Raw genomic sequence first — 11952 nt, 5'->3', positions numbered from 1 at the left:
GGGGAAGGCCAAATTTTAGAAAACGACTTGGGGTCGAGGAAAACTGGGCAGTAGGGGCTGCCGGATGTCCCCCCCCCCCCGCCTTCTCCCCAGCCCAAGATTCTGATATGTAAATAAGCACCTCGATTTGCGGACGGCCAAGTCCAGAGGCAGGGGAGAGTACAGCCTGCCCTCCCCCTACTTGCTCCTTCCCTCCATGCCTTTGGGGTGGACTCGTCTTGAGGGAGGGGGTTTTGTCTGTTTTGCTCGCTAGAGTATCTCCAGGGCCTACACCTGCCCCTGGCACACAGCGGGTGCACCTGACCTGTGGAATGAATAAGTGAATGGTTAGAGGGGCGCGTAAAGACGGAGGTAGACGAGGCACAGAGGAAGGACGGCCGGTGTCCCCGACCGGCTCAGCGACCGTGGACAGTCCAGGTCGCCTCTTGGGACCTCTCTTTGTTCATCCGGAGAGTGGGTGCGACTCAGGAGCTTTGGAAAGCAACTTGACCGAGTGCGCCACAAACGTGTATGACTCGCTGACCCGGTCATTCCATTCCAGTGCAGGAGATATCCCTAAATATGGAAGCGAGAACAGCTTTTGGTACCTAGATCTACCAAAATATATTATTGATGATGTTGGAAAACTGGAAATAGCCGAGATGTCCAACAATAAGGGACTGGCTACATAAACTATGGAACTGCCACTTGACCAGATATCAGGCAGCCAATGAAAATGGAGCTCAGAGAAGAGGAAAAAGAAACGAGGTGCCAGACAGAGAACCAACCAGAGAAGGGCCCGTGCTCTAACAGCAGGTCAAAAAAGGCAGGATACCACCGTTTTGTTTTTCTTTTATTACACAGTATGATCTCAGCCATGTTTAAAAAAAGTCCCGAAACAAAAAACTATGGAAGGAAATACATCAAACCCTAACAATGATTGTCTCTGGATGGCGGGGCCGTGGGTGGTGATTTCTCTTCCTTATTTTGACTTTTCTGCATTTTTCAGATTTTCGTAAGTGAACGTGCATTGTTGCTCTTATAGTGAGGACGTTAAGCAGGAGAAAGAATTAGAATGTGGGGGTGAGTGTTGACGCTAAGATCTGCCCGGGGCTCTTAGGAGGTCAGACTTGCCTCCTGGGCAGCCGGGAAGTTTCTGGGCTTGGAATTGGCAGCCCGGGTGTCAGAGCCACGGTGCCCGCGTGACCCCGGGCAGATCTCTCTGGCCCTTGGCACCCCAGTGGTGTTACCTGTCAAATGGGGCCTCGTCCCCTATTTCACGGGGCTGTGGCAAGAACAGGACAGGAACCAGGCCCTGGAAGGCCTTCGGGAATTCCGACCGAATGCACAGAATTTACCAGTTCATTCCCAGTTCCCGGGAAGGCCAGTGGCCTTTCAGGTACCTCAGAAAGATGTCAGCATTCTTGTCAGGAAGCCCCTGGGAGTATTTTGCCCCCCCCCCCCCGCGAGGTACAGATGTTCCTGACTCACTTTGCAAAGTAGAGCTGGGGTGATTTCCAGAAATGTATCACCAGGCAGAGGAGGAGCACAGCTGGGGGTTGGAGTCCTGGGATCTGGTCCCCGCTCTTCCCTTACAGCCGTGTGATGTTGGACGACTCTCCCAACCCTCCTGGCCTCGGCTTCCCTGATGCCACGGGCTCTGGACACAGAGATCCCTAAAACTGCTAAACTCTCGCTGTTGAACCCAGGCCATAAGGGCAGGGACCCTGGAGTCTGAGAGGCAGCCCCTTACAGCCTGGGGTCCCCAGAGCCTCCCCTGGGTGACCGGGGTCTCATTTCTTTCCCAGAGCCCCGACCTGCTTCAGACCCCTGGATTTGGGGAAAGAGCTCTTTGCACACGAATGCGAGGGGGCCTGTCTGTCATCCCCGGCTGCTGGGCGCTGCGCGGTGTTCCCCGCACAAGCCGGGGGATGATTGGCTGAGGGACCCAAATAACTCTTCACTCGTCCATCCATCTACTGAGATCCTTCTCGGTGCCAGGTCCTACGCCTGGCCCTGCGGGATAGGGGTGAGCAAGACCCATCTGCTGCTTATAACTCAGGGACTTCCAGGAGGAGGTGACAGCTGAGATTTGGTCAGAGGGAGGAGGGAAGAAAGGGTGTTCTGGGCCCGGGGGACGGCTGATGCGCGGGGGAAGCCCCGAGGTTTCTGGGAGGTTGGCAAAGGGGAAGGAGAGGAGGCTACGAGGGTCCGACGCTGCCGGGGCCGGTGGGTGGGTGGGGGGGCAGGCGGGGAGTCCACAGGGGGTCGGCCACTGACTGCCAGTCCGCGCTGGGAGACTGAGGCCCACCCCGCCGGGGGAGGGGAGATCCAGTTGAGGAAAGGATGTGGTTCCTGACTTCCTGGGTCACAACGGGAAGGGGAAGTGGGGGTTGGGCTGGGTGGGGCTGAGGTCACAAGGCAGGAGGGGCCACCGTCCCAGCAGCGCCCCAGCCGTAGCACCCCAGCCGTGGTCCGGGGAGGCTGTTCTGCAAGTACTCATCTCCCAGAGGCGGGAAGGGGGAGAGGGAAGTGGACCCGGCCCCCCGGGCCTTCTCTGACCACAGCCCCCGGCTGTCTTCCTCACTCACGTCCTCACTGGCCTTGCTGTTTCTCCAAGTATCCAGCTCATTCCTGCCACAGGGCCTTTGCACCTGCTCTTCCCACCGCCTCATAATGGCCCTCTTGTTTTAATCAGGTACCTCTTCAAACATCACCTCCTCAGAGAAGTCTCCCGACACCTCTAACCGGCACTGCCCCCTCCCCACCCATCTTTCCTGCCCCAACACCACTCGATCGTTCATTATTGCCCTTATCACCATGCGCCACTCCGTGCCTGTGTGCTCCCTTGTTCATCCTCTGTTTCCCATCTTGGGAGATAAGCTCCGGGAGGACAGGGGCTTGGACGATCCGTTCATCACTGAATCCCCAGCTCCAAGCACAGCGCCTGGCACGCATCAGGCCCTCAGCAGCACAGCACCAACACACGGCCCTACGGGGAGTAACGTATTTAATGCTGAAAACCCCGTGGGGAGGCAGGGGCTAGTCCTGGGCTGGTGGGGCCTGAAGCTGAATAATCTTGGGACCTGTCAGGAAAACACACACGGTTAGGAATATAAAATAGGAATTTTCCGCGTGCCTTGGAGGTGCTGTGCACAGGAGCGGTGCATGTCTGCTTTCAACAAACGAGTTACCCTCTCCGGGCCTTAGTCTCCTCATTTGGAGCACGAGGATGCGCCCTGAACGGGCAGGAGGGTGGCCCATTTCGAGGGGCTCGATGCCCCTCCGCTCGCCCGTCAGGGGTTTGGGTTGAGTGGAAGGATTCTGGACTCATTCGTTCATTCAGCCACTCATCCATTCATTCCAGAGACAGCTGAAGCGCGACCACGTGCCCTGCCCCTGAGGACAGAGCGGTAAAGAACAAAGTCGCGGCTGGCAGATGACAGTGGAGGAGGGCAGCCAACGGAGCATCGAGATACAATGGACCAGGAGGCGGGAGAGCCAGTGGAGAAAAATAGAGCAGGGAGAGAATGGGGAGTTTCGGGGGCACGGTGCTGGCGGGGAGGCCTCACCGAATCGGTGACAGCTGAGCTGAACGCTCAGGGGTGTGAAAGCGCGCTGGGCGGACGCGTAGGGAAAAGGAACCTGAGGCAGAAGGAACAGCATCAGCAGTGGCCCTGAGGAAGTCATCGCTGGCTGAGTTTGGGGACCAGCTAGATGCAGCGAGCGAGGGGAGGGGGGAGAGCTGAGGTCAGGGGGCAGACGGTGTAGGGCCTGTGGGTCACTGTCGGGACTTGGGGGGAGATGGGAGCCACCGGAGGGCTTTGAGCGGAGGTGTCTCTGCTCCACAGGCTCGCTCTGGCTGCCGCGTGGAGAAGGGACTGCAGGCTTGAGGGCAGAAGGAGGGAGACCGGTCAGGAAGCTACTGCAAGCGTCCAAGCAAGAGATCATGGTGGCCTGCATGAGAGCGAGAAGGCTCACGGAGGCGTGAGAAGCAGTTGGATTCTGGATTGTTTTGAGCATCAACCCAACGCGACTGGCAGCGGGTTGTGTTCCAGGGAGCTACTGGCGTGTAACAAACCCAAACTGGGCAGCTTAGGACAATCAGAATCATTTTAATATTTGTCATGGTTTCCGCAGCTCGGGGATTTGGGCTGCGTTTGGCTTGGTGGCCTGGCTTAGGATCTCCTGTGCATTGCTGTTGCTGGCTGGAGCTGGGACGGTGGGGGGCGGGGGGGGGGGGGAGCGGTGTGAGCTGGGACGGCAGTGGGGGGGGGGAGCCGTGTGAGCTGGCTGGGTGTCTTTCTCCCCCTCCGGTACTGCCAGGGCCTCTCCATTTGGTCTGTGGGGCTCATTGCGCTTCCTCACAGCATGGCGGCCCAGCGCTCCGGAAGCGAGTGTCCCAAGAGAACCAAGCAGAAGCCACGCTGCATTTTCTGACCTAGCCCGGAAGCCACAGAGCGCTGCTTTTGCAAATTCAAATGTATCCAGATTCAAGAAGAGGAGCACGGGAGGGGCTCCGTGAGCGTGAACTTCCCCTGCCCACTCTCCTCGCCAGCCGTGTTTGCCCCACTCGGTGCAGCCCGGAGAGGCTGTCTTCCGCGGGGGACTTGGAAACAGGCACTGAGCGGCCCCGCCTCGTGGCGTCCGTCAACCACACGCCACCTGCCCGGGCCCGGGCTGCCGTCCCTGCGTGTGCCCGTGTGCGTGCGTGGGGTCACGTGCGCTCGTGTGCGCGCACCCGTGTGCTCAGTGCCTGTGGGCGCATCCCTCCCCCGACCAAGCCGTGAGGGGCGTCCCAGCCTCCAGCCAGCTGCTCCAGCAGGAAACCTTGCCTTGCCCACCACAGCCGGAAGGTCATCTGGTCCCGAGAATTCCCCTCCAACCTAGTTATCGGGATGCCCCCCACCCCCTTGACTTTTCTCGGCCACGCCTGTCATGGTGTCCTCTGCCCTGCTGGGTCGCCGGGTCCCTCCACCCTCCTCGGGCCCCCTCTCCAGAGCCGCGTGGGCAAAGCAGACAAAACCACGTGGCAGGGGCAGACGAAGCACCTACGGGAAACCTCACAGGCGGCGATGCTCTGGGGAAAAGCAAAGCAGCCTAGGGGCCAGGGGAGACCAAGCCCGTTTCGAGGTCCTCAGTGACCAGTCCCCTCCCTACAGTCCCCTCCCAGAGGTCTCCCCTTGAGGCTGTTCCTCAGCAGCCCAGGTGGGGCCAGGCTCTGGGATGGGGTGGGGTGGGAGGCGGGGCTGATGGCCTGTGCTTCCACGTGACCAGGTGAGGACAGGGGGACACACTCGTGCTCTCATTTCAACAGCAGGATGAGGGGACATAAAGGGTTTCAGGTCCTTGGGAGCACGTCCTCGGCACACACGTGCCCCAGGCTTGGGCACACACACTGTCCTCGGACTTCGGTGCCCGTACCGGGCCACTGGACTCGGGCCGGCGTGTAAATCCACACCCCGACTCAGGTGCCTGTTTTCTTTTCGTGCAAATTCTCCAGGACGCACCCTCTGTGAGAACACACACGTCCATCGCGGCTCCGCCGGGCACATGGTAAGAGCGAGTGTTTACTGAGTGCTTACTCTCAAGTATTCTGTCTCGAGCTTCCCAGCAGCCCTGTGAGGCAGGTACGATCAGGCTCACATTTTACTGGTGGGGAAACAGGGGTGCTAAGGGGTAGTTACCGTGCCCCAACTCTGCGACTGAGAGCAGAGAGCTGGGATCTGAAGCCAGGCCGTCTCTGGCTCTGGGGTCTGGTGTGTGAGGCTCTCCGTGGAGACCACCAGGTGTTGGGGACACCTGTTTGCAGTGTCTCCGGCTCGTCAGGGGCCCCTGTGCCCCACGTGTGCACAGCAGCTCAGAGGTTACCAAGCCCTCTCCCATCCTGAGCGGGGAGTAGGGCGGGGTAATGCTCCCGGGTTCATGGAAGAGGAAATAGAGGGAGGAAGGGCAGTGATGGTCTTGCTCAAGGTCACACGGGGGGCCGATGGCAGATCCAGGACTAGATTCCACATCCCTGGTCTCTTGACCTTGTCCTGCCCTCCAGGAGTGTTCAGCTGCTGGTCACTGCCAGGTGCACCGGCCTCCCGCTGCACAGACTCAGGACTTTTCTGACGAGCTGTGAGCAAGGGGAGGTGTCAGCACATCCCTGGCACCGGGCAGGACGGGAGCCCTCTCGAGGAGGCAGAATGTCTGGCCTGGTTTTGGGGGGGGGGGGTTATGGGGGCAGAGGGGGAGTCTGAAAGGGCCAGATGTTCTGGGTTCCGAAGCCACTCTTCGGACCCGCCCCCTGCAGGGGAGGAGGGGCCGAGCACCGCAAGCGTGTCTCATCCGTGTCTGTCTGATGCGGGCGGCTCATGCCAGCCAGAGGACAGGCACTCTAGAATCTGGACCGTGCCCCACCTCCCAGAGGGACAGCAGTGTCAAGGCCAGGGACGAGGGGAAGTAAGCAGGGTACCTGTCTGGGATGAGGAGTGTCGGCCCAGGAAGTGTGGCTCCCAGCCCATCCTCGCTCTCCCCGTCCTCCGTAGGAGGCTGTGCCGGGCCAGGCATTGTTCGCAGGTTTAAAAATAAAGGCGTCTTGGCCTGGGCCCTGCTGGCAGAGGGGCGGAGGGGGTGGCCCTGCCCCAGGCCTAAAGGGCATCTGGCTGGAAAAAGAGGCCTCACCCAGCTTCACCACCAGCATGGCTGGGAGTGTGGGGGGTCCCCAGAGAATCGCCAGCCCCTCGGCTTCTGCCTTGAGAGAGGCAGGCCAAGGGGGCTGTGGGTGCCGGGCGCCCCGTCCTCGCTCCCGCCACTCAAGGCTGCCCGGCCCCCTCACCAGAAGCTTCCAACAACCTCGGGCCACTGGGGAGACACGAGGCTCCCCCACAGCATCCTCTTTCCCCCACCGGCTGATAATACTAACAGTGACCGCAGTGTCCCAACAGCCCCGGGTGGGGAAGGGATTGCTACTATGGTACTGTTTTTAGTACCCTTAAGCAAATGGGAAAATGAAGGCTCAGAGAGGTTTAGTAACTTGCCCAGGGCCACAGAGCCGGCCAGTGGAAGAGCCAGGGCTCAGACCCAGCTGGGTCTGACTCCTGAGCCAGGATCCTCACCAGGTCCCAGGCCCTTCCCCTGGCCAGCAGAGGTGAGAAGCAGTCTACTTCTCCTAGGTGGTCAGGGAGGGAGGCAAGAAACGGATAAGGAGCTGGAGTGTGCCAAGGCCTGGGGCGGTGGTGGGGGCGGGCTGGTGCTGCTGTTACCATATTCAACTCTTTCTTTTTAAATGTTTATTTATTTACTTTTGAGAGAGAGAGAGAACACGCGTGCTTGTGCAAGCGGGGAAGGGGCAGAGAGAGGGAGAGAGAGAATCCCAAGCAGGCTCCGTGCTCAGTGCAGAGATCATCACGGTGGTGGCGCTTGAATTCACCATGAGATCATGACCTGAGCCGAAATCAAGAGTTGTACTGCGGGGCGCCTGGGTGGCTCTGTTGGTTCCGCGTCCAGCTTCGGCTCCGGTCACCATCTCGCGGTTCGTGGGTTCGAGCCCCGTGTCGGGCTCTGTGCTGACCGCTCAGAGCCTGGAGCCTGCTTCGTATTCTGTCTCCGTCTCTCTCTCTCTGCCCCTCCCCTGCTTGTGCTCTCTCTCTCTCAAACATAAATAAACATTTAAAAAATTAAAAAAAAAAGTCGTACTACGCTCAACCGACTGAGCCACCCAGGTGCCCCAACCATATTCAATTCTTACATAGGGGGGATTGTCTCCATTGTGTAGATGAGGAAACTGAGGCCCAGAGAGGCAGTCGCTGTCGAGATGGGATTTGAACCCAGATCAGCCTCAGCCCCAAACCCTTTTCTCCACACTCCGCATCTGAAAGGTTAATAGGAATCTCCAACACAGAGCGCTGCCTCCCCCCACCCCAACAGGGTTCAAGTACAAACCAAGAAGCGCTGAGGGTGTAGGTAGCTGGAGGGGAAGGGCGTGATGGGGGGCACGGTCGCTAGGGAAACAGCTCCCCCACTCCAGGAGAGATGAGCCGGCAGGCGAGTAGTTCGGGGAGACCTGAGGGGGGGCTCTAGTGTAGTGTAGATGCCCCCACCTGAGATGTGACAGGCAGGGCCCTGCCCTTCCCCGGTGGTGGCTCATGGCTGCCAGCCTCCCCATTCCAGACGAGATCCGGTGTTCCCCCGTCCGCCCCCGAGGCCTCTGCTGAGGTTGGCACACCGGTGTTGGCACCGGAAAGCGACATTCCAGAGCCCCCCCCCCCCCCCAACTCCCTGCCAACCTTGGATTCTTGGCAGAGCAGGGGGGGAGGGCTGCGGTTGGGGAGGATTGTGGGAGGGGCCAGAGTCGGAACACCTGTCCACAGGATGTGGGAGGAAGCGGGCCAGAGAGGGGCCAGACCCGGCCCCGTCCCCCAGGAACTGTGCCTCTCTGGCCGGCTCACTGGCCCGGCAACAGGAGCCTGGGCTGAGGGCGGTGTCTCATCAGACGTGGGGTTGGCGAAAAGACACATCGTCTTCAGGTGGCAAAGTTCCTCTTCTACCTTCTATAAAAGGTTTTCCAGGCAGACTTCCCATTTGCTGTGTGACCTTGGGCAGGCACAGGCTCTCTGGGCCTCAGAGCCTCGGGAGAGGGCCAAAGCAGGTAAACCTTGAAGGTGCCCTCCAGCAACCGGTGTTTAGTACCCCAAGGTACTGTGACTTCAGCCTCCTCCCCGGGCTGTCTGCTGACCCCTGGCCACACAGCAGCCCACAAACCCTCTTAAATCTGAGTCAGGCACCGGCTCCCCTGCTCATCACCCTGGGGAAGGGCACCTCCTCTCACTCGGGGAATATTAGCGACCCCGACTTCTTCCCCACCTGGCCCCTGCTGCCTCCTGACTCCCTCCTGGGAGTGGACCCCTGGCCTCCAGACTGCCCCAAACCACCTAAGTGTCTTCTCTCCTTGGAGTCTGCCCTTACCCTCTTCTGGCCCGGAGGGCTCAGCCCCACCCAGCTCTTCGAATAGTTCTTTCTGGTCATCCAAGACTCGGCTCAAATGTCACCTCTCCGAGAGAGGCCTCCCTTGACCCTTTCTCTAAATCGGGGCCATCCACCCCACCGGGGTTTCGCCATCAGGTCCTCTCCAGTTTATTTCCTTCAGAGCATCTGGCAGGACGAAAATGATCTTGGTCATTCACAAGCTGATCGTCCTCCTTCCTCTATCCTGCCCTCTCCGAGAGGGCAGGGTCCCCTTTTTCCCGGGCGCTGGGCCCAGCCTGCAGCCAGCGCTCGGCCCGTGGGACAACCAGGCCATGTCGTGTGTCTTCCAACATGCCCAGGCCCCTGGTGCCTGGCCATGTGCTTCTTGCCCGGAAGCTCTCCCGCCCCTCCCTCAGGGGGTCGCTGCTAAAAGTTCCTGCAGACTCAGCTCTGGGCCCAGCAGCCCGAGAGGCGAGGCGGCAGGACAGGCAGGGAGGGAGGGTAGACCCATGGCCCCTTCCCCCTGGCAGTCCGCTCCCCAGGAACAAGAGGGGAGCCCTGGACCTGGAAACCCCCGGGCCCGGCTGCTGGGGCAGGCAGTTCCGGGGTGACCTCATCGCCTTGAAAGGAGGGCAGCAGGGGCAGGAAGCAGAGGACGCATCAGATGGGCTAAATTTAGAGCGTTTGATTCAGCTCAGGCGGGACAATATTCCTGGAGTCCTCATTGTTTGCGAGGGGCCAGAGGGCAGGCTGTCCGTTGAATGGCTGGGTCTGAGCCATGCCAGGCTGTCTGGGCAGGCAGAGGTGGGGGGGGGGGGGTGACCTGCCCCTTGCTGGGGGAGAAGCCAGGCCAAGGGTCCCAGGCCAGGCTCTGGAGCCGCTGCCCTTGGGATTAAGGCCCGAGGCGGGAAGGGAGACGCCTGATAGATGAGGGAGGGGGCTCTGCGTGATCACCGCTCAGCTGGGGGACCCTCACACCCGAGGGTCCCACTAACGGACAGCCATTAGCCCCTGTCCCTATTCTACCCTTATACAGTCCGGGAGCCTGAGGCTCAGACCCAGGAACCGAGCTGCCCAAGGCCACACAGACGCCGGGTGTCCTGACTCGCAGCCTGGGTCCGCGGCAGTCACCTGAGCCCGAGCCCGCTGCCCTGCCGCCGGGACACCACGACACCGGGACACCAGGACACCGGGACAGGTGCTGTGGGCCCTCATCCCGGCAAAGCCCTCGCTCCCCGCGAGGCCGGGCAGCTGCGGGGGGACACGAGAGGAGGGTGGCTCCGCGTGCGTGCGCAGGCTCCAGAACCCGTTGCCATGGCAACCCAGGGTCCAAGCCTGCCCGGCTCTGGAGGGGAGCCCGAAGCCCAGGATTTCCCCGGGGCGAGCGGGCAGGGGCTGGAGCTCGCTTCTGACCCTGCCTGCCGGCGCCCCGGGGACCGGCCCCGCACACGGGCTAGGCCAGTGGTCCCTAACGGTGTCCTGCTTCCGTATGCCCCACCTCATGCCCACGCTGTGGCCAGGCAGCCAAAGGAGGGTGGGGATCGTCCTCCACTGAGGGCCACCCCGGAGGGAGAAGGCACCTTTTCCCCCACCTCGCATGCTGCGACTCCTTCCCGCCAGTCCCACGGGAGCCCAGGGGACTCCTTGGGGCACCTGCCTTGGAAATGGGGGACGGGACTCGAAGTCCCAACGGACCCGACCTTCCCACTGATGTGTTAACAGGCACGGGGAGAAGGCCGGCGATGCTCACGGTGGGCCCTGTCCTCTTTCCTCTGCCCAGCTCCGGGAGGGCCTAGGGAACGAAGCCCAGCCCCCCCCCCCCCCCCCAGTTCCAGGTGAGTAACTTGAGGGTCCCAGCCGGGATGAGGCTTGTCGGACACCGTTCGTGGGGCTGCAGCTTCTCCCGTCCTCCCCGGCCCTGCCCCCGGCCGGTCCCCACGCACCAGACCGCCCCCCTCTCCCTGGAGCCCCGCTGCCCTGCCCCGGGCGGTGGCCCAAGGCTGCTCAGGGCTCCTCTTGATTTCACATCATGACTCATGTTATCATGTTCTCAGGAGCTGAGTAACCACCTGAGTTATTTATACCCTGGCTTAGCAGGCTTCCTTCCCTCCTCCCAGAGCTCAGGCAGGGAGGACTGGGAGGGGGGCGGGGAGGAATCTGGGAGGGGGGGGGAATGCGGACTGGGAGAAGGCAGCTGAGCACCCCCCCCATATCACCTCCCCTGGGGTACCACCCCCGTAAAGCACCCAAAAATAACCGTGACTCTCCCAGCACAACAGGATGGGCCTAGATCTATGGCATCGATGTACAGGTGTTACGATGGTTTGGGGAGGGGGGAGTTCCTTTCCCGAGCGAGTCACCGCGCTGGAAAAATAAAGAAGGAAAAAGCTGAAATTTTTTCCTTCCATCAAAACAGGAAGGAGCCAGGGGAGGCGGGGGGGGGGGGGTTGGTGGTGGTGGATGGGGAGATGATGACGGGTGGGGGGGCTGAGATACACCCTCCGCCCTGTGGTGGTCTTCAGGGAGGGGAAGGCCCGGGGCGCCTGCACACAGGGCCCACCGGCCCGCGGCGGGCATCCCTGGACGCCCAGGGGCGTTTTCATCCGCTCCCTCCCGGGCCTGTGTAGGTTCACGGACACATTCACACACACCGCACACAGACCCGCTCGCTCACCCCCACACGCCCTCGCCAGATCCCACAGGAGAAAAGATCTCACTCTGGGAGGCTGGGACTTGGGAAGTCTGCCCTCCTGACTTGTTTGTGCTTCCCTCTCCTTGAGCACTGTTCTGGGAGTCCTAAAACTTAAGCTCACGTCTGACTTTGCTCTAACAACGACCAACAGGGTGACTTAGGGAAGCCGCTTCTCCTCTCTGGGCCTCAGTTTCCCATCTGTAATACGGGTATGGTCATTCCTATGCTGCTTCCCTCTGGGGCAAACGATGGAAACGGCCTCGTCCAAGGGAGGGGGATTGGAACTGGAGCTCCCATTTACTGAGAGCTCTCTGTTTGCGGAGCATCCA

The sequence above is a fragment of the Panthera tigris genome, chromosome B4 (genome assembly GCF_018350195.1).
Source record: "Panthera tigris isolate Pti1 chromosome B4, P.tigris_Pti1_mat1.1, whole genome shotgun sequence".
Taxonomy (NCBI): Eukaryota; Metazoa; Chordata; class Mammalia; order Carnivora; family Felidae; genus Panthera; species Panthera tigris.
Note: the sequence above shows the minus strand (reverse complement) of the source record.